The following is a 20,509-nucleotide window of genomic DNA, read 5'->3' as shown; positions in this document are numbered from 1 at the left end:
AGGTAAAACGAGCCGAGAGTCACAGCGATGAGTGACCTCCTCGGGAACGACTGCGAAGTCGTTTTAAACTCAAATTTCGAACCGTAAAAAGTGACGCTGCGGTCCTTAAGACCCTTATGAACACAATGGAAAAGAGAAAATCACGAAAAAGAACTGTTAAGTCAGTCAAATAATTAGGTCAGGGGGCCGGAAGAAATATTGGATTATTTACAAACCGGGATGAACCGGCGAGGGGCAATTTGGTCAATTGACCCCGAGAGCTGACTCCTGACCTAACTGTCAAATAAAAATGGAGAAAAGAAAATTTCAGAATCAAGAATTAAATTAAAGAACTAATAGAAAAAAATAAATAGAAAAAAAAAAGAAAAAGAAAAGAAAGAAGTTAGAAAAGTCAAAGATGATGTCATAAAAGAATTAATTAAATATTTATTAAATTAGATTTTTTTATGGTCTTCCCTAAGCCTAAATAAATAAAGGAAACAAAAGAAAAAAAATTAGAAAAATCCTTCTTCTTCTCTTGTTTGCCGCCTCCCCTCTTCCATAGATCCTCCATGAAAGCTTTTCATTTAAGCTTACCTTTAAGCTTAATTTTTCATTTCCCAACCTTAATAACTCTCATAAGAACTTCATTAAAGCTTGTAGTTGCAACTTGAGAAGAGAATTTCAAGAAGAAAGAGGAGCTAAAGATAGGGTTTTGAGGATTTAAGAGAGGTGAGCATGTCAACTTGTTACTTTCCATTTTTAATGCATCATTAGTTGTTGAATTAGCTTGTAATGTGTTAAAATGAAATAAAAATATGGGGAAGGACAAATTGAAATTTCAGCCAGCCATGGATGTAGGAAAGTTTGGTGTATTTTGAATGAATTAAAGGTGTTAGTAAGTTTGTATGAGTATGGTAGTAGGATAGAGATGCATAAATGTAGTTAAATACAATAATTTAGTAAGTTAGGGTTTTGGGACTTAGGGTTTGTGAACCAAATTTTGAAGAAATGCATAAATAATATCTTTGACCACTTGTGAACTGAAAAATGGTCAATAATGACCAAAGGAAAGGTGTGGAAATTGTTGGAATAAAAACCAAATTCGTGGGTCAAATGGTCATGCTGCTGGCAGCATGACCAAACCCACTTTGAGGGACCAAAACTCAAATTTTACAAGTCCAATTGATATGCCACCAATTGGAGATGAAAATAGACATAAAAGAGCACAATTTTCATTATGTAACCATGACCAAAAACTGACCAAAACTGGGTGAACCAATTGACCAAAGTGAAATGAGAGCAGGCTGCCATCAAGATTAAATCGACCAAATGAACAGTAACTGTTCATTTGGTCATAGCTCGAGCTAGGAAGGTCAAATTGACCTGAAATTTTACCAGCAATTAGATAATACATAGATCTAAAACTGTCATGAAGAACACCACCCCAAATTATGCCATTAACCCATTCAAATTATTGAGCAAAGTTAAATTACCAAACCTGCAACTCTGCAGAATTTTCATTGAGCAGTAATGTTTGAAGGGTTATAACTCTCTCTACAAAACTCCGATTTAGGCGATTCTTGAACCGATGGAAACCTAAGACATAGTAGAACATTTCATATGAAGAAAGTTAGACCAAATTATGAGCTTAACTTAATCAAATTACTGACCAAAGTTGGATCAAAATCTGCCAGAACCCAAAATCTCAGCATGAACAGTGCACGTGAACAGTAATTTTATTTTGGCCATAACTTGAGCTACAAAAATCCGATTGAGATGATCCAAAAATGAGAATACACTTAAGACAATAAGGAACATTTTCTATGAAGGAAGTTTTTTCAAATTCCAACAGTAGATCGACCAATGGAACAGTGCAACTTCGGAGCACCAAAACAGAAAATTGGCAATTTTGCCAAAATGACCTAAGCTTTGAGAAAATGACCAAAACCAACAAGTTTAATGACCAAAAGTTGGAGTTACCATACCTATTAAGTCTTAGAAAGTCAACTATTTGACTTAAATAGTGCAGTGAATAGTAACCCGAAACACAAAATTTAAAGAACGTCGAATTTAGCACGTTAGAGCTAGGTAATTGTGAAGCTAAATTTATTTTAGATTTATGTTAAGTTCTAGTACTGAAACATTGTAAAACTGTGTGTTTCAGTTGAAAAGAATATCGGGAAGGAACCCGAGGAACCGAGTTGAGGCTAAGGGACGACTCGTTTGAGGTTTGTGCACAACATCACTATGCTTTAAAATGTGTTGATAAAGTGAATGAAATATGTATTTTACATTTACTTTGAATTATTGAGAATTTATTTGTGACAATAGTTATGATGTTTTGACTTAAATTGTTGGAAGCTATTGTGTATATTTGAAATGACAATGTTTAACAAATTGTTAAGATAAGTTTTGAAATCACAGTATCATGACCATATATTTGAACACCTCACTAGCACGACTAGTGGGGGTAATTAGTTTCGAATTTTGATTCCTTCTCTGGAGAAGTGTTGAGGTGTGCCAGTAGAAGAGGATGTGAATGGATATCCATATATTTGAGCTAGCTAGCCTTGTGATGTGATTTCTCTTTAGCCTCTGGCTATTGAGATTCTATTTGTTTCGAATGGCATGATCTAACTGTGGGTTTTATGAAATGTGTTTTCATACTTTGAAATGAACTTGGTTCGTATTAAAATCTCATGATTTATGTTTTGTGTTTAATGCGCATGTTTAGCCAAAATTTTGAATAAATGTGATTTAAGTTTTGCATAAAGATTATTTTAGTATGTTGTGCACCACTGAGTCCTAGTACTCGTGATAGCTTTATTCTTTGTCGTCTGAGACTAGAGGAACAATGAACCGAGTCTTGAGGAATGAGGATCGTTCTGCTTTGAAGCTATCGGGTATAATTTATACCCTGATCGTAAATATTTATTTTGATGTATGTAATGCACAGAAATGTATGGACATGTGAAGATGGGTTTTGAGCAGCTTGTACAAAATCTGTATAAAATTTGTAATAAACTTTAGTTTGGATTTTCTTAATGTAAATTTTTGTATGATGTATACATAAATTGTTTATCTTTAAAGAAATATGAATGTATGAAATGGATTGACTGTACCTTGAGGACTATTGAATTTTGAACTTGAGAAATTTATTGAAATGATTGTGAAATTGATTGAGTTTGATTGTGAAACCGAAGTAGTGGTTGAGAAAAACTTTTAGAAGTGCTTTTTACAGGTATTTGAAGAACGGTTTTCTCAAAATACAGAGGAAACTCTGTCAAAATTTTTTATAGAATTTGCGGAAAACTAAACTGGACCAAAAATATTAACTAGTTTTAATTTTAACTAAATGTTTTAAGTACTTACTAGAAAATGCTCACCACTTGTCAAAAATAAGAAAATTATTTTAAAATCCCTTGTAGGGTACCTAATGAGTTATCGGTAGGTGAAGTTCGGTAGTTCATTAGGTATTCTACGGGATCATGTTATGCCTTACAGAGGGGTAAGGTGTGACATTTAAACCTAGAACTAAACGATTTATGTTGCTTGACATTCAAAATGGAAACATCTTTACATCCAGACATGTCATTTTTCATGAAAATATATTTCCTTTCCATCACACTTCTACTACCATTCCACCATTACTTTCTCTTCCTCAAAATTCTTTTTTACCTATTTTTAATGATTTCCCTGCCTTTCCTTTTGCTACTTCACAAAAATCCTTCTTCTTCTGCTTCTCATTCTCCTCTTCCTTCTACTTCCTCACAAAATATTCCTTCTAGATAGTCTCAAAGAATCAAAAGACCTCCATCATACTTGCAAGATTACCATTGCAATCTTATTTTTGTTTCAGTTGTTACTAATGATCTACCAGGTACTCTTTATCTCTTAGAGTCTGTCATTTTCATATTCTCATCTTTCTCCTGCACATAAACATTTTTTTCTCTCTATTACTGCTCATGACAGACCTAAAACTTTTCAACAAGCTGTAAAACATGATTGTTGGAGAAAGGCTTTGCAGGCTGAAATCCAGGCTCTTGAGGAAAATAAAACTTGGAATATTACTGAGTTACCTACTGGTAAAACTCCAATGGGTTACAAATGGGTTTTTAAGATCAAATATAAGGCGAATGAGACAATTGAAAGGCATAATGCACATTTAGTTGCAAAAGGGTACCCTCAGCAAGAGGGTGTGGATTACTTTGATATATTCAGTCTAGTTGCTAAGATGACTATAATCAAATCGCTATTTGCAATCGCTTCTGCCAATAACTGGATTTTACAACAACTCGATGTCATTAATGCATTTCTTCATGGTGACCTCCATGAAAAAGTGTATATGGTACTACCACCCAGTTTTTCAAGCTCTAAACCCAACCAAGTCTGTCATCTTCAAAAGTCACTCTATGGACTTAAGCAGGCAAGTAGACAATGGTTTAGCAAACTAACTTAGGCATTGCTCTCATTGGGGTGTCATCAATCAAGTTCTGATTACTCTCTTTTTGTCAAGAAAACTTCAGCAGATATTATAGTGCTTCTTGTTTATGTCGATGATGTCATCCTAGCTGGCACTAATCTTGTAGAGATTAATGTAAAAGCCTTTCTTGACCATAAATTTAGAATTAAAGACTTTGAAAATTTAAAATTTTTCCTTGGTCTTGAAGTGACTAGAACTTCTTTTGGTATCATTTTAAGTGAGAGAAAGTATGCCCTTGATATACTCCCTGACGCAGGCTTCTTAGATTCCAAACCGGTTCTTTCACCAATGGACAGCAAGTTGAAACTTAGTCAATCAGCAGGTGATCCTCTCATTGACATTCAACAGTATGGAAGACTTGTTGGCAGGCTTTTGTATCTCACTTCTACAAGGCCGGATCTTTCTTTTGCCACACAACAAGTAAGTTAGTTTATGGACAAACCTACCTCGCAGCACTTGCAAGTAGCACATAGAGTTCTAAGGTACATTAAAGGGTCACCAGAAGCAGCAATTTTCTTCCTAGCATCATCAAATTGGCAATTGAAAGCTTTTTCTAATTCGGATTGGGCAGGATGTGTGGATTCTCACAAATCTATAACTGGTTATTGTATTTTTCTTGGAGGGTCATTTATATGTTGGAGAGCTAAGAAGCAATCAACAGTATCTCGATCCTCTTTAGAAGAAGAGTATCGAGCACTAGCTTCAACAACTTGTGAGTTACAGTGGTTATGTTACTTGCTCAAAGATTTCCATGTTCCTCACTCAAACCCAGCACTTCTTTTCTGTGATAATAAATCAGCTCTCCAGATTGCTGCTAATCCCACCTTCCATGAATGTACTAAGCATATTGAGATATATTTCTATCTGGTAAGTGATAAGGTTCATTCTAGTCTCATCAAATTGCTTCCTTTTTCTTCCATAACTTAGCTAGCAGATATTTGCACAAAGTTGCTTCCTGTAGCTTCTTTTCAAAAGCTTACTGCCAAGCTGGGCATGAAGAACATATACTCCCCAGCTTGCAAGGGGCTATTAGACTAGAAAACAGAATTAGGCGCTAAAGCTTCAAAAGTTAGTTAGTCAGTTAGTTAGCTGCTCTATGTGTACTTGATTAGTTAGCCGGATTAGTTAGAGACAGTTTCTTAATTCCTTCTTTACCTGGTTGTACATATATGTGTATAGGCTGAAGAGACTCCAGTATTTTTTTGGTTCTTCTCAATCAATAATATTCTTTTCCTTTTTCTCATATGAGATTCATCTAATATTATCATTAAATTGAGGTTTCAAATCTTACCAACTATTCTTGTTGATAGGCACCAGTAAACTCTACTGGAATCATTTAAAATATTTTATGCCCCAGAAATACCTAAGAAATTTCTCTCTAGTCCTATGAGCAGCTGGTCATCAACTTAACTATTTTTTTTTCTCATTTAATTAATAAACAAAAGATCGTGCATTATGGGCAAATCGTGAAATAGGCGGCGAAGTCCTTTTTTTAATAATAATAATAATAATAATAATAATAATAATTGATGAATATGGAAACTTGGCTTGCTTATGGATTAATATGAAATAAAATAAGAATATAATAAATATTATTTTATATTTTAAATATAAAACAATTTTTTCTAAAATTAATTAAATCATGTAAAATAGTTACTTAATTTTCTAGATTAAGTAAGTGAAAAATTATTATTATTGCTGTTCTAATATCTCTTAAGATTACACATCGATTATGAAAATGTGTATAAAATATATAAATTAGTATTTCTTAACAAAAACGCTTTCATTAATTAATTAGGCATAAAAGTAGGGATGACATAAAAGTAGGGATGACAACAAATTAATTAGGCATTAGATTTTAAAATAAAAAAAACTAATTATTATATTTTATTTAGAGTATTAATTAAAATATATAAATTAAAACGTTTCGAATGTCATTCAAGCAATATAACTAAATTTGGGTCTTTAAAATACTTATCTGATTCAAAAAGAATAATTTTCACCAATACTTTATATATTGTTATTCCTACCATAGTTTAAAGACTAAAAAATAATTTTTTTTTAAATATTTACTATAAAAATTATATATAATTAATTAAAATATATAGAACTACAATAATAATTAGCTTTTCATAATTAGATAAAATTAGTTATATAAATTATTTTTTGCCATTAATTATGTTTAATACTAATTTTGTACCAATATTCAAAGATTATAAATTTTTTCAAAATTATTTCCTTTCATGTCATTTTAAGTATCTTTCTTTCTGTTTTCATTTTTTTTTGCTACTATTTTATTAAATTTTTATATTAAAACATTTTCATACCAATCAAATTAATCCAAATCAAATTATTAATTAATTCTTAATTTTAAAAATAATTTAAAATTTTATATAAATTAAAATAAAGTGAGAAAATTATAAAAAAAAAACCTTTATACTTTTCAAATTTTTTATAGTTCTATCTATACTAAAAAATTACTAATTAAATTCCAATTGCACCTTATTGTGGCCTAATGTGACATCTCCATGGCATAATGTAAAATTAAAAATTCATATACATTTATTTTCTAAAATATTTTTGACATCCTAATCTTATAAAATAAATAATAAATTTATAATTATATTTATTTTACTTAACATGATAATTTTATATTTATTTTTTTTTATTAAGATACATAATATGTTCATATTTTATATATTATTACCTATGTAAATTAAATAATTTAAAATGATAAAATAATATAAAAATGAGCTTGAAAAAAATTAGGTCTTATGAGGTAAAAGGAACGGTGATATAAAGATGAGAGCCAAGAAAATGAGTTCTGTGAAGGTAATTTTGTTATAAAAATTTTATTATGTGAAATTTATTTAAAATTTTTATAGTTACGGTTCGTGTCGGACATCCGTACAACGTGCGGCTGAATCAAAATCTCTTCGCCGGCACAGAAACTCACTGCTACTCTTTCCCATTTCTAAAGTTTCGAGTCTTCTTTCATGTCTGATCGCCACTGTCACAGAAATCAGCTACACGAACTAGCTTCTTTATCCTAGTCATGTCATTTACAGTCACTTTATCATCTCCTTTTTCCTTCTCTGAAACACCCCACCACCGGCACCGACTAAGAACTCACCACTTCCAATCTCGTACCGAATCGACCATCCGATTTTTCTCTCTCTTAAAGCTCATCCTCCTTTTCTTCTTCTGCTTCCTCAAGCTTCTAGGAGGATTTCTAGATTGAATAGTAATAATGGCAATCTCGTAGATGATCCTCGGAATTGGAGTCGATCGATTAACAATGAATTTTTGGTTGATGATGATGAAGATGAGGATGAAGATGAAGATAGGAGTTTGGATCTGTTGGTTAGGTTCATTCAAAATGTTTTCAAGAAGGTATCTAAACGAGCCAGGAAGGCGTTGCGATCGGTCTTGCCTGCGTCCATCTCCACCAAATTGGTAATTTAGATGGTTTAATTTTTGAATAGTGAGTTTTGTTTCTGGGCGTCTTTTAATTTGTATCTTTGTTGATTATAGTTTGGGTTTTCCGTAAATGGGGTCCTAATGCTTGCACTTTTGTGGTTTTGAAGGCATTTCTTGAGGTAATATACTCTACCTTATATCTTCAACTTTGCATTTCTGCTAGTTTTTGATTGCTGGCTGTTTACAGTGATAATTTTAGGGATGAATTCGTTTTCATCTGGTAATTATGTACATGGGATCAGTTATTTGTTTTATTTTTAGATTTTGCTTGTTCCTACACTAATAGGAACTGTGATGATTCTTGATCCGTTACAGTTAGTAGTGAAAACGTTAGTGGTCCTTTGGCAATTGATATTACCATTCTGAAATGTCTTCAGCTTTTGCTATTCTCAAATATCAGAACTGCCAATATATAATTGCAGAGTAAAACTAGCCTTTCTATAGTTCTATTTTCTTTCAACTTACAATGCGGCCTTCAATGGGTATTGGGCTATTAGCTCCAGTTTTATGAAGCTAAACGCAAGAGTAAAACCAAAGAAAACGTTAAATCCAAGTTGGAATGGAGAGGCATAGCTTTGAGTTGAAGTTTCCAGGGTATGTTGAATATGAGAGGAAGATACAGAAGACTTCTGTGGTATAATTGACTAGTTTGGTGGGAATGGTACAGACAGATGACAAGGCTGGCAGGAAAATACTAACAATCATTTAGCTCAACAGTCATAAGTGGCAGATTAGATTAAGGGTGGTCATAGCAGCATTTGAACCCACAATTCTGCTTTAAGTATCTTTGTCACCCTGCCACGGGACCTGCTTGCCAGTTGCCACCACAAAAGGGATAACCCATGTATAACAATGGGCCAAGCTGTGTCACAAGAACACCCTGAAATAATGAACAGCATGTTCAGCAAGAATTTCATATGAGATTGTTCCCTTATTACAAACACTGTTTGGATAATAGTTAATAAGTTTGCACTTTATTTTTGTGAATGGTAGAATCAACCATTTGTTATGCTATTCTGGAATTTATGCTGTGCAACGTTGTGTGTACATCTGTACATGTGTTAGATTGGTGTATTCCCAAATCCAGCAAAATGGAACACAGTTGAATTGCCAGATGTCCATTTATCTTTATCATGGGGCTAGAGTAGTGTGCCTATGCATATCATTGTAAAAACCTCCTTGATTGATTTGATTAGTTTAATGCTTAACTTTTTTTTTTTTTTTTTTTTTTTTTATTTTTTTATTTTTTTTATCTTGCAAGTATATAAGGCCACAATTCTTCTACAACAATCCCTTACCTTCTTTCATCCAATATGTTATTGGACCTTATACAGATGACCTTGGAAATGTATTGCCTTATGCAGTGGAGGGTGTGGGGGTTCCTGTTGATCCCCTTGCTTTTGCTGGACTTTCAGGTGAGTCCTTGATCTTTTGGATCTCTGTTATGTATGCAATACTTTCTGGTTGGATATGAGATGAGACAACTTACCGAGCAAAGAAACAAATTAGTTAAGCAATTTTGTACTTTCTTTTTTTTCACCTTCTGATAAGTGAGTGTCAATACTTAATATGGCCATGAAGAATGCTAAAGATTTAGGATATGTTCAGTCACATGGTACTGGTAAAAGTTTCCTGATAAAAGATTATAGTGAAGGATGCAAATCCTTCTTGTACATCAGTTATCTGTAGCCCTGCAAACCTGGTGTAAACTGACTTGTACACTTGCTGTTAATCATCTTGTTTTGAACTTTTACATTAGGACTATGCTTGAGGTCCTATTACAAAAAATAATAAGAAGCAGAAGCTTTATAAGCACCTCTCTTGACTGATACACACTTTGTGCACTATAGCAATAGATCAAGTTGGCAAATGAAACTGAAGAATGATGGACCATTCGATTTTTTTTTTCCACAAATTCTACATTTATTAACTGTCATGTTTGCCATTATAATTATCATGTTATGATCAGTAACATTAATTTAGCATACACTTATACATTTGCTGATTGGTTATGTTGGGTTGTGAGCTGGTTTATGAGTTTGGCTAGCAGCCTGGGACAGCGAGACCAACTTGAAGTATGTTGTTTTGGTTTGGTTGTTCTGGTTCTATATTTTTACAGAAGATGGTGTCCCATGTTTGAGATCTTGACTCCTGACAATACTATGCGTCTGCAGGAATGGTTGTGACTTCATTGAATTTGTTACCCTGTGGAAGACTCGAAGGAGGTCGCATAGCACAAGCTATGTTTGGAAGAAGCACAGCCACATTGCTTTCTTTTGCAACATCCCTCTTGCTGGGCATTGGTGGTCTGAGTGGAAGTGTGCTGTGTCTGGCGTGGGGATTATTTGCAACCTTCTTTCGAGGTGGGGAGGAACTACCTGCTAAAGATGAGATAACTTCTTTGGTAAATGACAGATACGCTTGGGGGTTTGCTCTTGGCCTTATCTGTCTCCTCACTCTTCCCCAATGGAGGAGGAACCTTCTCCAACCCATTCTTAAGTGATCCATTTTTCAGGGGTGATCTTTAAGATTTTTCTTTGTTCGTGCATAGAATTTTTCAAAGTGTCAAAGACGTATATATATGTATATATTTTACATGTAATCGATCAACTTTGAAACTGTGAAATTTCGGGTGAATTTCAATCAGAAATGTGTAGGGATAATCATTATTGGTATATTATTTAAGTAAATGAAAATATAGCAATATAACATTTCTTTTATTTATATTTAATCTATTTAAAATGCACTAAGAAATGTTTGTAAAATGAATCATAAAATATAAAGAAAATAAATACCACAAATAAATAAAAATTAATCATTTTCTTTTAATGTTTTGATTATTAAAATATCATTAAATAGGTTTGATAGAAAATTATGGTTGAATATTATATTTTTCTATTTATATTAAGAGGTGGTTAATTTGATTTTGATGTGTCATATTGATTTATATAGTTTATGATTATGATTTTTGATTTTTTTTAATATTAATTAAGTTAAAACTAATTAATTAATTGTTGTTGTTGTGTATATTATCTAATTTTAAGCGAAACCTAGAAATGATTTTTCATTATTTTTGCTGATTTAGTGATTTTGTCGGTACTAATGAGTAATGATCCTTTGTTGAAATAACATGTACTAAACCATTATCAATAATTCTATAATGGATATGGAAGTTGAAAAAAAAAAAAAAAAAAAAAAAGAAGGAAGACGACTTTTATGGCGTGTGAAGGGTGATGATTTCGAAGAAGGTGACTAAGGGTAGGGTGAGTATTCGGTTCAAACCGAATTGAAATGAACCAAACCGAATTAAATTATAAAAACTGAATTACATATTTTAGAAACTGAATGGAACAGAAATGGATGAAAAATCAAATTGAACCGAACCATTCTATTTCGGTTCGGTTCGGTTCATACAGATCGGCTTTGATTTTTATTAATTTTTAATTTAGACTTGATTTTCAGGTTTTTTAGTCTAGTTTTGAATTTGGTTTGAACCTAATAATCATTCATCAATGAAATTAAATAATTTATATATATATATATATATAATTAAATATAATTCATAAATTCCCCATAAAAATAAATCAATTCAAAAATCGATTTGGTTCGATTTAAATATATAAAATTATTATTCGGTTCAGTTCACTGATTTTTTTCTTCAAAACTGAACCGAACCAAAATAATTGAAATTTTTATAATATAAAATCGAATCAAACTGATTAAATTTTAAAACCAAACCGATTGAACCAAATTGATTCGGTTCGGTTCAGTTTTTCGGTTTGAACCGAAATTTGCTCACTCCTAACTAAGGGGGTGTTTAGTTCACCTGTTGGATATAACTGATAGCTGATAGACACCTCAATAGGTGAACTAGGGTTTTTGGTAGGCTTAAAAAAATAAAGCTGATAACTAATAGGTAACTGATATGCTACATATTAGCTGCATTTTATATCAGCTCTATTTTTAGAGCTGTTTCGCATCGATTGATAGCTGATTTGATTTTATTTTTTATTTTGACTATATTATCCTTTTTTATTTAACTCAAAAATTAATATGATTAATACTTTTATCTTTTTCATTTATAATTTTAATATTTTAATTAATGCATTTCAATTTTATTAAAATATTTTTTTATTAATAACAAAATATAAAATATTTATTTACATCTAAAAATTTAAAATTAATTATAAGTTTTTTCTTTATCAACAATAATAATTACTTTATTATTTTATTTATATTTTTAAAGTTATTTAATTATTTTTTAAAAAAATTTAATTATTTTCTTATTTCAATAATAAAATAAATGATATAAGATAATAGATTAATAATTATATATTTATTTTAATAATATAATAAATGATAAAATATATTAATTCAATAATTATATATTTAATTTAATAATAAAATAAATAATATAATATAATAAATTTATAATTTTATATTTATTTTAATAATAAAATAAATTACATAGTATATACCTTTATTAGTCATTTCGCATATAAATAGTAACAGCTAAATATAGTATTACCAAACACTTAACATAAATCAGCTATCATCAACTATCAATTATCGGCTATCAACTAACAGTTATCAGCTGTATTCAACAGTTAAACCAAACAGGCTCTAAATTATAAGAAATGACAGGAAAGGCTTATTCCAAGAAAGAATTACATATTAGAAAAAGAAAATATTGGGGTGGATGTATAAGGTGCAAAATGGAATAGAAGATTATCCTAATTGAAATATACTTAAATGACCCGTAATTCAATAGAATTAATTGATAATTTCATTTATAGTATTAGAATTTTATTGAGCTATGTATAGATAGATGGAAGATTTGATGTATCAATATTTTGTGTTTGAACGTGCTGAGTTTTGTCCTCCCAACTTAGATTTCTGATTTCACTCGATTATATTACCTGAAAAATACTTGAATCCATTTAAATTTTCATATTTTAGTTAATAATTTATATAAAATATATATCATTTATTAATTATATATTTTAAAATTTAATAATTGTAAAGAAAAAATAAAAAACTGTATTTTCAATTTTTTTAATTATACTATATACTAATTAAGTTACCATTTAAATCATATAGTTTTGAGCCTTTTCTAATTATATCTTATTGTTGGCGTGACGTGATAAATTCATTATGTAATTAATATACGAATTCAATGATGGTGGAATATAATTAGTAAAAATTAAAAAATATAGTATTGTGCACTGCGGAAGCGTGTAAACTGCAAAGAAATAAAACAAACACACAAAACACTAATATTTACGTGGTTCACCCTCTCAACATAGGGCTACATCTTCAGGCATGCTATCTTCCACTATCAATAATAAATAAATCATCATTACAAGCTCATAGCTATACTACTCATCAACCCAATTACAGCCAAGAGAATCCATACAATATCAAACTGTTCATAGTAAATATATTAGTTAGTTCCTCTCAGTTTCCTCTAGACATAACCTAATATATTTACTATTATAACACTACACCACAAAGGGTGCCTTCAATTATATGGGCAAGAGCTCTCTTACCAATGGACAAAAATCACTTCCTCTTGAATTCTATGTCTTTACTCTACCTTAGGCCGAAGCCTCTCTCCACTGCAATGGGCAATTGACCTTCATCAATGGGCAGAACCAAATCCTCAGCAATTGGCAAGGCCCCTCTCTATAATGGGCAACAATCTCACTCTATGAGCTGAAAGCTAAATAATCCTTTCCACCATTCTCCTATTTATAGTGTTAATTCCCTCAATCCTGATCTGATTAGGAGTCCCACTGAATTTAGAAATAACACTAAAATAAGAGTTTTACTTTATATAGGCAATATTCCTCTATCATATTGAGAAATATTTCTCCTACTCAAATTAGGAAAAGGTCTCTTCAAATCTTACTAGGATTTTGAGTCATAATTCTAACAATCTCCACCTTGACTCAAAATCCATCAACCATTGCATACATCAAATTCTTAGGTGCCTTCAATCATTACATCTCTATGCTTAAACTTGAACCCTTCAAATCATCAATCTTTCTAATCTTCATCTTGGGTGTAACTTGCTTCTTTCTTCAAAAAATTTTCACGTAATCAATCTTCTTGATTTTTGTTATACTCATTTCATATAGGCATTTTAGGGTAGTTTTACATCCATTTTGCCCTTATATTTTAGTATATTTTATGTTTTTAGCTTTATTTTAGCTTATTTGTTAATTTTAGATACTTTATATTTGATTTTTGTAATTTTGTTATTTTTGATAGGATTTTGTGGCAAATTGAAGATCAATGAGTGCATTAGGAAGTGATTTGAAGAAATTTGGAGTTCTTTAAGTATAGAGGAAAGTTGAAGAAATCAAGCCTTGAAAGAGCAAGTTAGCCGAAATTTGCTTGAGACTTTGCTTAAGATCCTGCTTAGGGTAAAGCAGCAGTGCTTAAGGTGCAGCACAAGTCAAGCATGAGCAGAAAAGTCTATTTTACTCTAAGTCTGCCGAGATTTGCTGAGAGTCTACTTAACCTTAAGCAGACAGTGCGACCAGAGGCTGAAATTTGCTAAGAAGCTGCTTAGGGTTAAGCCGAACCCTAAGTAGACTGCCCAGAACGTGAATAATGCTGCTGACTTAGATAATTTTACACCTCATTTCCTATCCACTCCTTGGCTCTTATTTACTTTTAGGGCAACTTTTTGGGACAATATAAATTCATCATTTCCTAATTTTTGCCACAAGAGGAAAACAAGCAAAAACAAAAAGGAAAGAAAATTTAATAGAGAGAGAGGAGGAGACACCATTTCTTTTGGGGAGGAGCTGCTGCAACCATTTTTGGGGCTCTAGAAACAAGAGTTTTGGGATCTTCTACCTGGGTTTTTCTATTTTAGTCCTCTCATCATGTTTTTCTTTACTTTTCCATCAATCTTTCTTGTAAATACCATCATGAGTGAGTAAACTCTTTAGATTTCAGAGTTGGGAAATATGTTTTAAATTAATTTGTGGATTTGGATTGGGTATTTCCTTATTTTACATAAATATGAGTTTTGATTCCTTCTTTGTGTGCTTGATTTACTTACCTAATGTTGGTACCCATTGGGTATTGTGTTAATCTTTGATTGAAGGACCAAAAGGTGAAAGTCATTGATAGATAATCAAGGATTGGAACTTAAAATCACCTAGATTTAGAAATAAACTAGGATTTTAAGAGGAATTAATGATTGGTTACAAAACTTAATGGGTTTTAAAGTAATCAAATAACATACGAAAGTAGGTTTGGTTATTTTAAAACACACTTTGGTTTGCTTGAAAAAGATATCAAGGGAATTTAGAATTAATCACCTTCAAACTCTATTTTTCCCTATAAATTGGAATGCCCAAGACAAATCTCAATTAATTTATGCATAAAACCCCAACTCTGGAATCACTTTTAACATAATTAGACTTTGATTTGAATTACCCCTTATTAATTTAGTTTAATTGCCATCTAGATTTAGAATTTATTTATTTGCTCTTTACCCATTTCAATTAGATTAATCAATTTATCTTGCTTATTTACATTCACCATTTATTCATCAATCATTAGCCCAAATAATTGCTTCATTCATAGTTTGGTAATCAAACAGCAAATCCTCGTAGGAACGATACTTGATTCATCACTTTATTACTTGAGAAGACCCGTATACTTGCGGATTCGCCACATCAAGTTTTTGAATCAAGCCTTGAAAGAGCAAGTTAGCCGAAATTTGCTTGAGACTTTGCTTACGATCTTGCGTAGGGTAAAGCAGCAGTGCTTAAGGTGCAGCACAAGTCAAGCATGAGCAGAAAAGTCTATTTTACTCTAAGTCTGCCGAGATTTGCTGAGGGTTCACTTAACCTTAAGCAGACAGTGCGACCAGAGACTGAAATTTGCTAAGAAGCTGCTTAGGGTTAAGCCGAACCCTAAGCAGACTGCCCAGAACGTGAATAATGCTGCTGACTTGGATAATTTTACACCTCATTTTCTATCCACTCTTGGCTCTTATTTACTTTTAGGGCAACTTTTTAGGACCATATAAATTCATCATTTCCTAATTTTTGCCACAAGAGGAAAACAAGCAAAAACAAAAAGGAAAGAAAATTTAATAGAGAGAGAGGAGGAGACGCCATTTCTTTTGGGGAGGAGCTGCTGCAACCATTTTTGGGGCTCCAGAAACCAAAGTTTTGGGATCTTCTACCTGGGTTTTTCTATTTTAGTCCTCTTATCATGTTTTTCTTTACTTTTCCATCAATCTTTCTTGTAAATACCATCATGAGTGAGTGAACTCTTTAGATTTCAGAGTTGGAAAATATGTTTTTATATTAATTTGTGGATTTAGATTGGGTATTTCCTTATTTTACATAAATACGAGTTTTGATTCATTCCTTGTGTGCTTGATTTACTTACCTAATGTTGGTACCCATTGGGTATTGTGTTAATCTTTGATTGAAGGACCGAAAGGTGAAAGTCATTGATAGATAATCAAGGATTGGAACTTAAAATCACATAGATTTAGAAATAAACTAGGATTTTAAGAGGAATTAATGATTGGTTACAAAACTTAATGGGTTTTAAAGTAATCAAATAACATACGAAAGTAGGTTTGGTTATTTTAGAACACACTTTGGTTTGCTTGAAAAAGATATCAAAGGAATTTAGAATTAATCACCTTCAAACTCTATTTTTCCCTATAAATTGGAATGCCCAGGACAAATCCCAATTAATTTATGCATAAAACCCCAACTCTGGAATCACTTTTAACATAATTAGACTTTGATTTGAATTATCCATTATTAATTTAGTTTAATTGCAATCTAGATTTAGAATTTATTTGTTTGCTCTTTACCCATTTCAATTAGATTAATCAATTTATCTTGCTTATTTACATTCACCATTTATTCATCAATCATTAGCCCAAATAATCGCTTCATTCATAGTTTGGTAATCAAACAGCAAATCCTTGTGGGAACGATACTTGATTCATTACTTTATTACTTGAGACGACCCGTATACTTGCGGATTCGCCACATCAAGTTTTTGGCGCCGTTGCGGGGGATTTGATTTTTGTTTGATATTGAACAATTGTTTGTTTAGTTAATTTGGGCATTTTATTTTATTTTCTTTTTACCATTTTACTTTGAGAATTTGTTTATTTTGTTTTTTAGGTACTTTATTTTATGAGAAGGACAAAAAGTGAAGAAATCAATTTATTCTTTGATCCAGAAATAGAAAAGACAGCAAAAGCTTTAAGAACAGAATCTAAGAGGAGAAAAGCTGAAATTAAAGCTCAACAACAACAAGAAAGAGCACAAGAGCAAGAGCAATTACAAGAAGAAATGGCCAACAACAATAACAACCGCTCTGTGAAGGATCATGCCTATCCTAACATTGGGGATTTCATGCCAAGTATCACAAGACCAAGAGTAGAAGCTAATAATTTTGAACTGAAGCCTGCACTCTATCAGATGGTACAACAATAACAATTTGGAGGAAATCCAGGTGAAAGTCCACATGTGCATCTAGCACACTTTCTTGAGATCAGTGATATGTTGAAGATAAATGGAGTTTCTGATGATGCAATTCAACTCAGATTATTTCCTTTTTCTCTAAAGGACCGAGCTAGAGAGTGGTTACATTCTTTGCCACCGGGTTCTATCACAACATGGGATGAACTTTCTCAAGCATTTTTAGCTCAATATTTTCCACCAAGCAAGACAGCTAAGTTGAGAAATGAGCTGACTTCTTTCAAACCTAGAGATGATGAGAGCCTGTATGAAGCATGGGAGAGGTATAAGGATTTGCAAAGGAGATGTCCACATCATGGGATTCCTAAGTGGATGCTTGTTCAACACTTTTACAATGGAGTTTCACTAGCTATTAGAAGTACAATTGATGCATCTTCTGGAGGTGATCTCATGGAGAAATCTGAAGATGAAGCTTTTTCTGCTCTTGATAAAATTGCTTATAACAACTACCAATGGAGTTGTGAGAGGAATGAGATCAAGAAATCAGCTGGTATGTTTGAGCTTGATGCCATGAATATGATTAATGCTAAGTTTGATGCTTTGACAAGGAAGATGGACAAGCTAAGCATGAAAGTAGATTCTTCAGCTGGAGGTTCTAGTAATTCAGTAGAAGTTGGAGCTGCAAATGTTAATTGTGCAGCAGATTTTTCTGCACTTAATCAAGATTTTTCAAGTGAGCAAGTGGATTATGTGGGGAACTACAAGCAAAGACCAGGTGGCAACTCATTTTCTGCAACGTATGATCCAGCATGGAGAAACTACCCCAATTTCTCTTGGGGAGGTAGACAAGGGCAAAATCAAAATTTTCAGCAACCTTCTGGGTATCAACAACATCAGAATTTTCAGCAGAATAGAGGTCCTCCTCCTGGAATTTCTAAACCTCAAAATGCACCTGCTCTACCTCTACCACAATAAGCACAACCAGACAAGACAGCTAGATTAGAAGCTATGATTGAGACTCTACTTGTGAGCCATCAAAGTCAATAAGAAATGATTTCTCAATTAGCATCTAAAGGGGATCAAATGGCAACACACAACAAGATGTTAGAGAATCAAATAGCTCAACAAGCTAGCTCTTCAAATAACAAAGCATTTGGGAAGCTCCCTAGCCAGCCAGAAAATTCAAGGGAGCATTGCAAGGCTATTACATTGAGGAGTGGAAAAATATTGGAGAATGGAGATAAAAAGATTGAAGAGAAAATTGAAGAAGAGAAAAACAGAGAAGGAGATGAACAGACTGAAGCTGAAGTTAGAATTGAAGCTGAGAAAGAAAATTCAGAGGAAGAAAAAGGAAGTAAAGAGAGGGAGAGCAAAGAGGAAGAACCTAAATATATTGCACCTAAAGCCTACATGCCGCCTTTACCATTCCCACAAAGGTTCCAGAAAGCGAAATTGGATAAACAATTTGGGAAGTTTTTGGAAGTATTGAAGTCTTTGCATGTGACTATTCCTTTCACTGATGCCTTAGCACAAATGCCTTCATATGCTAAATTTTTGAAGGAGATTTTTTTCTAACAAGAAGAAATTGGAGGAATTTGAGATCGTAGCTCTCACGGAAGAAAGCAGTGCTATTTTGCAAAATAAGCTTCCACCCAAACTGAAAGATCCTGGAAGTTTTTCCATACCATGTCACATTGGGGATATCAGTATAGATAAGGCTTTATGTGATCTTGGAGCCAGTGTTAGTCTAATGCCATTGTCTATCTATGAGAAAGTGAAGATTGGAGAAATGAAGCCTACTACCATCTCACTACAGTTAGCAGATAGGTCTATTAAATTTCAGATTGGGGTAATTGAGAATGTTCCTCTGAAAGTTGGAAAATTTTTCATACCAGTGGATTTTGTGGTACTGGAGATGGAGGAGGATGTACACATTCCTATTATTCTTGGTAGACCTTTCCTTGTTACTGCTGGAGCTGTGATTGATGTAAAAAATGGGAGGCTTACATTAGAAGTTGGGGAAGAGAAAGTTGAATTTAATTTGTTTCAAGCAATGAAAAAGAAAGATGATTCAAATTCATGCTTGAGAATTGATGTGATAAATGAAGAGGTCAAAGAAGTGCTTAAAAAGCAACATCCTAAAGATCCCTTAGAAGCTTGTTTGGTTCATAACACCAACAAAGGGGATGAGATTGAAGAAGCTGTAGAATATGCTACAATCTTGGAAGGAAATCCACCTTTGCCTATGGCTGATATTGAAAAGATTGGGGATTTGAAGCAAGATACAACTTCATCATCAAAGTTTGAAAAAAGTGAAGCACCAAAGGTAGAGTTGAAACCTCTTCCAACAAATCTTAGGTATACTTTTCTAGGTCAAAATTCTACATATCCTGTAATTGTTAGTGCTAAATTGAATGATTGTGAAGTTGAAAAATTATTAAGAGTTCTTAGAAAGCATAGAAGGATAATTGGTTAAACCATTGATGATATTAAAGGAATACATCCTTCTGTGTGCATGCATAGAATTTTGTTGGAAAATAATCATAAAGCCTCTCGAGTGTCACAGAGGAGATTGAATCCAAATATGAAAGAGGTTGTGAAAAAGGAAATCTTGAAATTGCTTGATGCAGGTATCATTTACCCTGTTTCTGACAGCAATTGGGTAATCCAGTTCATGTTGTACCCAAGAAAGGGGGCATCACAATAGTGAAAAATGAAAATGATGAACTAATACCTACAAGGACTGTAACTGGATGGAGAATGTGTATAGATTATAGGAAATTGAATAATGCAACTAGAAAGGACCATTTTCCATTACCATTTATAGATCAAATGCTTGAGAGACTAGCTCATCATTCTTATTTTTGCTATTTGGATGGCTATTCAGGGTTCTTTTAGATCCCTATTCACCCAGATGATCAGGATAAAACTACCTTCACATGTCCTTATGGTACCTTTGCATATCGAAGGATGCCATTTGGACTATGTAATGCCCCTGCTACATTTCAAAGATGTATGATGTCCATATTTTCTGACATGATTAAGGGTATTATGGAAGTGTTCATGGATGATTTTTCTGTGTATG

At 32.5% G+C, this 20,509-nt stretch overlaps 1 non-coding gene and 1 pseudogene across 1 annotated transcript; one reads left to right on the top strand and one right to left on the bottom strand.

Moving 5' to 3' along the window:
* Positions 1-7,824: 7,824 nt before the first annotated feature.
* LOC131173119 (receptor-like protein EIX2) overlaps positions 7,825-20,509 on the top strand; it is a 94,794-nt pseudogene continuing 82,109 nt past the window's right edge.
* LOC131173481 (small nucleolar RNA R71) lies at positions 17,680-17,786 on the bottom strand. The gene has a single exon (XR_009143797.1). It is a non-coding gene; the product is annotated as a small nucleolar RNA R71 (small nucleolar RNA).

This window comes from Hevea brasiliensis, chromosome 14, assembly GCF_030052815.1.
Source record: "Hevea brasiliensis isolate MT/VB/25A 57/8 chromosome 14, ASM3005281v1, whole genome shotgun sequence".
Taxonomy (NCBI): Eukaryota; Viridiplantae; Streptophyta; class Magnoliopsida; order Malpighiales; family Euphorbiaceae; genus Hevea; species Hevea brasiliensis.
The sequence above is the reverse complement of the archived record's forward strand: the minus strand, read 5'-3'. Positions and strand labels throughout refer to the sequence as shown.